Below are 8,460 nucleotides of genomic sequence, written 5' to 3'. Positions count from 1 at the left end.
AATATATAATGGAATGTTGATACGTAACTAAGAACGACGAACAGAAGGTTGTCATAGAAACAAACAAACAAGATATAATGAAATGTAATGTCATGGAGTCGCTGTTATGTTGTATGTTAGTTAATATTTTACAAAGCTTCAAAAGATAATAAAAGATTTAACTAGGTAATTTAGAGGCGGTCAATTTTACTAATTTATGAACAATTTGTTATAATTTTTATAGTGATGCATTGTGGATCAAATCTGACTATGTCAATCGTTATAACAAGGAGACTCTCTACGTGTATGGCAAGCAAAGACAAGATTTCCTGTAAGATTTTTTATAACATTTTCCCTAAGAAATCTCGTAAGAAAATTCCTAGGATCTATCCTCTAGTGTGTAACAGGTCTAACTTGTAAGGAGAAATAAAGCTAGATGGAAGTAACTTCGTTGTGGCACCAATGCGCTGACCACGCTTCGAATTGAAAATACGCTTTACTCGGCCGGTTACAGCGCTATAGAGCACGTTTTTAAAAATGTATTTTCTTTGTTAAAGTATAATTTCCCTTTTTAGCACCGAAGCAATATCATACTTGGATCAAAAGTTTAAGGCAGAATGATTTAATATTTTCCGAGTCCGAATCAACCCTGAAACCAAACGCATCGAAGGTGTGTGAGCTATTCACTACATTCACGGGAACAGCTTAAAAGTGTTAAATACATCTATTTTAGAAAATATAGTATTCGTGAAAATATTAAATAGACGTAACAATATATTTTAGTTAGTAAATTGTCAAATTTCACTCCAGAAAAGGGTTGGAAGATTGAAGAAACTGAGTTTTTTTAATTGTCACTAAACATTTAAATAAAGTATAAGTAGGTTCAGCAATCACTTTATTATATGTTTTCCACTATAATTACATTAGTTATTGTACTTCTAACTTCTATAACATTCAAACTGGTTTTGGAACAAACGTTAAGTATAATATTATACAACACTGCAATGGCTACAATTTTCAGAAGCAACTTTTCCAGCACCTTAAAATACAATACTAATGTAAGTATTTTAACACTACCTGTGTCTCAGTGGGCAATTTCTAGCTATTTAACAATAATAAATAAACGTGTAATCACAAATGCATTCTCATATAGAAAATGTTATTCTTATAACGCAAGGTGGTCCAAAACTCGGCATGTGCATGATAATATCAAGTGGTGACGAGTGGCCGATGAAATTAAAACATTTCAATAAAGTATAAGTGGATTCAGCAATCAATTTATTATATGTTTTCCACTATAAATACATTAATTATTGTACTTCTAACTTCTATAACATTCAAACTGGTTTTGGAACAAACGTTAAGTATAATATTATACAACACTGCAATGGCTACAATTTTCAGAAGCAACTTTTCCAGCACCTTAAAATACAACACTAATGTAAGTATTTTAACACTACCTGTGTCTCAGTGGGCAATTTCTAGCTATTCAACAATAGTAAATAAACGTGAAATCACAAATATATTTTGATATAGAAAACGTTATTCCTATAACGCAGGGTGGTCCAAAACTCGGCATATCAAATATAATGTGAAGTGGTGATGAGCGGCCGGTGACATTAAAACATTTAAATAACGTATAAGTGGGTTCAGCAATCACTTTATTATATGTTTTCCACTATAAATGCATTAATTATTGCACTTCTAACTTCTATAACATTCAAACTGGTTTAGAACAAACGTTAAATATAATATTATACAACACTGCAATGGCTACAATTTTCAGAAGCAACTTTTTCAACACCTTAAAATACAATACTAATGTAAGTATTTTTACACTACCCGTGTCTCAGTGGGCACTTTCTAGCTATTTAACAACAGTAAATAAATGTGTAATCACAAATACATTCTGATATAGAGAATATTATTCTTATAATACAGGGTGATCAAAAACCCGGTATGTCAAAGATAATGTGAAGTGATGATCAGTTACCGGAGACGTGTAGTAAGGTAGCACTTGATACTATCTGTCAGTATGACCACAATAATCACGCTTAAAAGTAGACTGACACAATAAGGATTTAAGAAGGTGGATACTATAAGAAAGAGAATAGAGTATGTTTTTATCTGTATACAGTTCATGAGATCAAAGAACTGCAATCACTTGTCAGAGAGAAACGGCTTTAGTTCTCTGTTTGATTAACAGATACAGATTTTAATGACAGTTCTTAAAAGGACAGGATATCACCTTTTTTAAGAATATCAGTTGTAGTTCTATTTAAATCAAGCTGAGAAAACACATAGAAAGTTCGATAACCTACACATTTACCCCGGGATTTAACTTCATTCTATAAAATATTAGTGTAGTGTATAGTCCGTCAGGAAAGTAGATGTACACCTATTTTTCGAGTCTGGCATTCCTGCGCTCCATCCGTGGAGACTATGAGAATTAAATCAATCAAATATTTACTCTGAAGCAAGAAGAAAAGTCTAATCTGAATAACATTGCAGAGGGGCACAAGCTGTGAATAAGAATAGTGCATACTGTAAATAAAGAACGACATCGAAAGAGAAAGCCAGAAACAGCTGCGAAATGGAGAAAAAAGAGTAAAAATTGCCGAAGTGGGAACATAAAACACAAATACAACAAATACACCGACAACTAAACGTTCACCAGGCCATGATCTCGGTGTAGTTGTTAAATTGCTGGCTTACAAATGCAAAAGACGCCAGTTCGAATCCCCGGTAAGGACATTTTTAAAAATGTTTGCTAATAATACACACATCTCATGAGAGATGGTAAAAGATGTCGTATTTAGTTTTCCGTAGCCATTATTATTGGTAATGTTTAGTACTGATAATACATTTTGTCTTTGATTATTACTTTTATTCTTGTCTTTATTTCGAAAGAGAAGAATATCCGAACAAATGCCACCAAAATTCCTCTTATTTTGAATGTAAACGCAATTTACAATTATTAAGGAATAAAAATTGAACATTCCGACGTAGCTGCAAAAATTAAAAAAGAAAAAAAAACATGGAAATGGAGGGGTTCGAACCCATACTCATGGTTCTTAAAAGTACAATCACTACATGTCTTAAGTCTCTCGGCCACGTTTCTACTTTAGCTATTAAAGGCTTGTGTTTAGGTTTGGCTGGTCAGTACGTTTTGCAAAGAGGCCCAGTTTAGCTCTGACGCAGCACACGTGCCAGAAGGGAGAACGGTGCAAGACACTTTTTATCTCTCCCTCTGTGTGACTATTTATCTATATGTCTGTATATTTATATATATATATATATATATATATATATATATATATATATATATATATATATATATATATCGCTATTTGTGAATGCAATAACCACTGCAATTTTAAGCGGATTGAGACGAAACTTGGCACAAATATTAATTGTTGAAATATCTTGAAACAGTTCGTTAGCCAGAATAATCAAATGAAAATGTTCGAAATGGCAGCAATTCAAACTCTTTAAAAGTTCCAAGGGAACCAAATTTCGCACATAAATAGGTATTCAGAAAGTTTGAGTAACTTTTCCTCTTTTACTGAAATATTTGTGTGCAGGGACTTATACTCTTTTATTGAAACATTGGACCCGATTAATCACCTAAAGAAGGTTCATGCCCTTTCGCTACGGTCAGGCATTTCTTTTGCAGCGGTCGCGCCTTTGGCATGGGAGACCCGGGTTCAATTCCCGGCGGGAGCTCATGTGGTTTGAATTCCACGTTAATCAGTAGGTCCACGTCTCATATAGCCTCGCTGCTGAACGGGACGTTAAACTCAAAATCAACTCAACAACAACTCTTTTGCAGGGGGGATATTTTCCTATCGGACCAAGATGATTGTTAGTGAGGATATGAAGTTACACATACAAGTGAAGTAACTTGTGAAACGTGTTATTTGAAAGAATAATACAATAAATGTACTTTCCTCTAACACAGAGAACTGTAAATCATGTATTTCGAGTTCGGGAGCGTGAATGGCGAGGAGTGTTATTTGATTTGCTTTTTAGTAACACATTGCATTGCAAATAGTAGTAGGCAACATTAGTGGTAAGTAAAACAATAATAATAATAATAATAATAATAATAATAATAATAATAATAATAATATAATAATAATAATAATAGGTGTTGTTTGTGGCAAGGCAAATCTTTCTCAATTCTTCTTCAAACGTAATGATTGTACGCCATATCTCCCTTACAAACAAAATATTAGGAATTTATATCGAGTGAACGGGAAATGGTAGAGTGATGGGAGCAACATTGGACAGTATGCACTCATAGTACTCAGAAAAATAAGCGATTTCAATGCAAAAAGAACGAAGAGTCCTTGTCGTGGGGAGGCATGGGGCCACGGAAGAGCCCTCTTTAGGCAAAATGTCGATAACTTATATCGAGAGAACAGGAGGTGATAGTGGGATGGGACCAACGTTGGACACCGTGGACCCATAGAGCGCATCGAAAAAAAAATAGGGGAGCGCCAGCCAGCCTTACTTATTTCCACATGATAATAAAAAATTATATTGTACCTCCTGTTCTCTCGATATAAGTTATGGACATTTTGCCTAAAGAGGGCTCTTCCGTGGCCCCATTCCTTCCCACGACAATGACTCTTCGTTCTTTTTGCATTGAAATCGCTTATTTTTCTGAGTACTATGAGTGCATACTGTCTAATGTTGCTCCCATCACTCTACCATTTCCCGTTCACTTGATATAAATTGTAAGGGAGATATGGCGTACAATCATTACGTTTGAAAAAGAATTGAGGAAGATATTGCCTCGCCTCAAACAACACATATTATTATTATTATTATTATTATTATTATTATTATTATTATTATTATTATTATTATTGTTGTTGTTGTTGTTGTTTTACTTACCACTAATGTTGCCTACTACTATTTGCAATGCAATGTGTTACTAAAAAGCAAATCAAATAACACTCCTCGCCATTCACGCTCCCGAACTCAAAATACATGATTTACAGTTCTCTGTGTTAGCGGAAAGCACATTTATCATATTATTCTTTCAAATAACACGTTTCACAAGTTACTTCACTTTCAATTATATCTTCATATGATCACTAACAAATCGTCTTGTTCCGATAGGAAAATATCCCCCTCCTCCAAAAAAAAGCCTGACCGTAGCGAAAAGGTGATTAATCGGGTCCAATACTTCAATAAAAGTGAAGAAGTCCCTGCACACAAATATTTCAGTAAAAGAGGAAAAGTCACTCAAACATTGTGAATACCGATTTACGGACGAAATTTATTTCCCTTGGAACTTTTAAAGAGTTTGAATTGCCGCCATTTTGAACATATTCATCTGATTATTCTGGCTAACGAACTCTTTCAAGATATTTCAATAATTTATGTTTGTGCCAAGTTTCGTCTCAATCCGCTTAAAATTCCGGTAGTTATGGCATTCAAAATTAGCGTTATATATATATACTGATAGGTAGATAGACACATACTCACACACACAGAGAGAGAGAGAGAGAGAAACTGCCTAGCACCCTTCTGCCTTGTCGCACCTGTGCTGCGTCAGAGCTAAACTGGGCCTCTTTGCAAAACGTACTGACCAGCCTAACCGAAACACAAGCCTCTTAGTAGTTAACGTAGAAACATGGTCGAGAGGTTTAAGGCACATAGTGATTGTATTTTAAATAACCATGAGTATGAATTTCAAACCCCTCCACTTCCATGTTTTTGCTTTTTTTTTTTACTTTTTGCAGCTACGTCGAAACGTTCAAATTCTATTCTTTACTAATTGCAAATGGCGTTTACATTCGAAATAAGAGGAATTTTGGTGACATTCGTTCAGATATTCTTCTCTTTCGAAATGAAGACAAGAATGAAAGCAATACTCAAAGACAAAAAGTATTATTAGTACTAAACATTACCAATAATAATTGCTATGAAAAACTAAATACGACCTCTTTTACCATCTCTCATGAGATGTGTGTATTATTAGCAAACATTTTTAAAAATGTCCTTGCAGGGGTATCGAACTGGCGTCTTTTGCATTTGTAAGCCAGCACCTTAACAACTACCCCAAGACCATGGTTTGGTGAACGTTTAGTTGTTGGTGTATTTGTTGTATTTGTGTTTTATGTTCCCACTTCGGCAATTTTTACTCTTTTTTCTCCGTTTAGCAGCCGTTTCTGGTTTTCTCTTTTGATGTCGCTTTTTATTTACAGTATGCACTATTCTTATTCACAGCTTGTGCCCCTCTGCAATGTCTTATTCAGATTAGACTTTTCTTCTTGCTTCAGAGTAAATATTTGATTGATTTAATTCTCATACTCTCCATGGATGGAGCGCAGGAATGCCAGACTCAAAAAACAGGTTTACATTTACTTTCCTGATAGATTGTACATTATTGGGGAATTGAACTACAGATGATAGTTTTTGGACGTACTGTGACTACTGAGGTTTATTTGCATGTAGTGGAGCAACTCATTACCTTATTGGGAACGGAAAGAACTTATCAGCTTTTAACTACAAGAACTCACTTTTCATAACGCTGCTGCAACTATGGAGGTTTAGGCTGATTTTTTTTTTTTTTTTTTTAGAACAGAATAATCTCAAGAGACCTCTGGTTTTCAAGATGTCCTGACCTTAACGCAAATTCCTTCTCATCTGTCCGGATTATTTAAAATTAAGGGTTCTATCGTAATACACGAATAAATTTGGAACATTTGATGAAAATACACAATGTGTTGCGGTAATTATTCCTGTCATGCTGCGAAATATGATTTTTAAATGTGTAACAGTGTTCATTTCTGTGTAGAAATAAAGTTCATTTTCAGCATTTACTATGAGCTTTTATACTATGTATTCTTATAGTATATTTTCTCTGAACATTTTTATGTATACCGACTGTCGGATAATTGAAGAAAGTAAGAGTAAGTGTTGAGTGAGATAAGAACAATAACGGATTTTTGAAAAGAAGGAAACGAAAGTGTTTTAAGATATTATTTGAGAAAACATCGTGTTATTAGAGACGGGATAGAAGATATTGTAGAAGGATATTATGGAAGGTAAGACAAATTGTTGAGGGAGAGAACAATAATGGAGGTTATTGAAACGAGGAAAAGGAAGATTTTTAAGTTTTATTTTAGAAGAAATTGAATTATTTGGGATGTAGTGCAATTATTTAGGATGTGGTGGTAAAGGTAAAAGTAAGTGTTGCGGTAGAGGAGAACAATAATGGAGATTATTAAAAGGATGAAAAAGTTTTAAGGCATTATTTGAGAAGAAATTGTGTTATTAGGGATGTAACAGAACGTATACATGAAGAAAAGAGAAAGATCTGGAAGGATGAAAAAACGATACTGAATGAAGTTCAAAAAATGTAACATTTAAAAATCATACTCTTAAGAGAATGATATTTTAAAGAAATGCCAAAGAGAGAGAAGAGACAGTGTACAAATAGAAAAAAACTAGGAAATTTGAGATGTACAAATAAGGAAAATGTAGAGACAGTGGTTTATAAACAGAAAGAAACCTTCCCAACGGTATTTCCTGACTTCAGTTTTGCTTTACAGTAACATTATCTTCCTGAACCCAAACTCATGATTTCCTTTCTAGAATATTATCAGAAAGTGTTCATCTCATTTTTTGGAACTTCTTACGAAGCAAGGTTATTTTACACACTTTGTTACTCTCTTCTGTACGTGTTATGCTTGATGGATAATTTAATGATTCTTAGTTTGAGAGCACTAATGATTAGTTATGAGAATCAAAATGTACAAAATAAGGAAAATGTCGGGGAAAGGAATTTCTAAACAGAGACAAATCTTCTCTATGGTGTTCTCTGATATCGCCATGCTTGACAGTAACATTCTCTCGGTGGACTCAAACTTTTGATTTCGCAGTTACTCTGTTATCAAACAATGTAAACAATGAACTAAATCTTGGTGCGTTCTATTGCAACCTTTTACGAAACGTTATTTTATACACTTCGTTATATTCTTTTATATGTGATATGGTTAATGGGTAATTAAGTTATTGTTAGCTTGAGGGTACCGGCGATTTATTTATAAGTTTCACTTGTGTTTTAAGTTTGTGAATATTATATATATTTTTTTCACTTTCTTGCATAGCATGTGTATAAGATAACAACGTTGGGGAACATGTACTATAATCTATTAAAGGAGTTACAGTGAGTTACAATGTAGAAGCAGTATAAGTACCACTACGTCTAACATCTCATTGCAAAATCAGATAATTAAAATCATCATAAAATAACTTACATGTTAAGTTTACAGCTGAAAGTGTAAAAATATTTTTTTTATTATGAATAACATTGCTTTGCTTTCAATATAGAGTTACCTTGTTTTCCCCTAATTGGAGATATTATAAGCAAAATTAATTATTTTGAGGTAATGAATTCAAATATAAAAATGGTAGTATGTTTAAATATTCATGCAATAATGTGCGAATAACACATTTTGA

Source organism: Thermobia domestica, chromosome 3, assembly GCF_964235325.1.
Source record: "Thermobia domestica chromosome 3, izTheDome1.hap1.1, whole genome shotgun sequence".
Lineage (NCBI taxonomy): Eukaryota > Metazoa > Arthropoda > Insecta > Zygentoma > Lepismatidae > Thermobia > Thermobia domestica.
Note: the sequence above shows the minus strand (reverse complement) of the source record.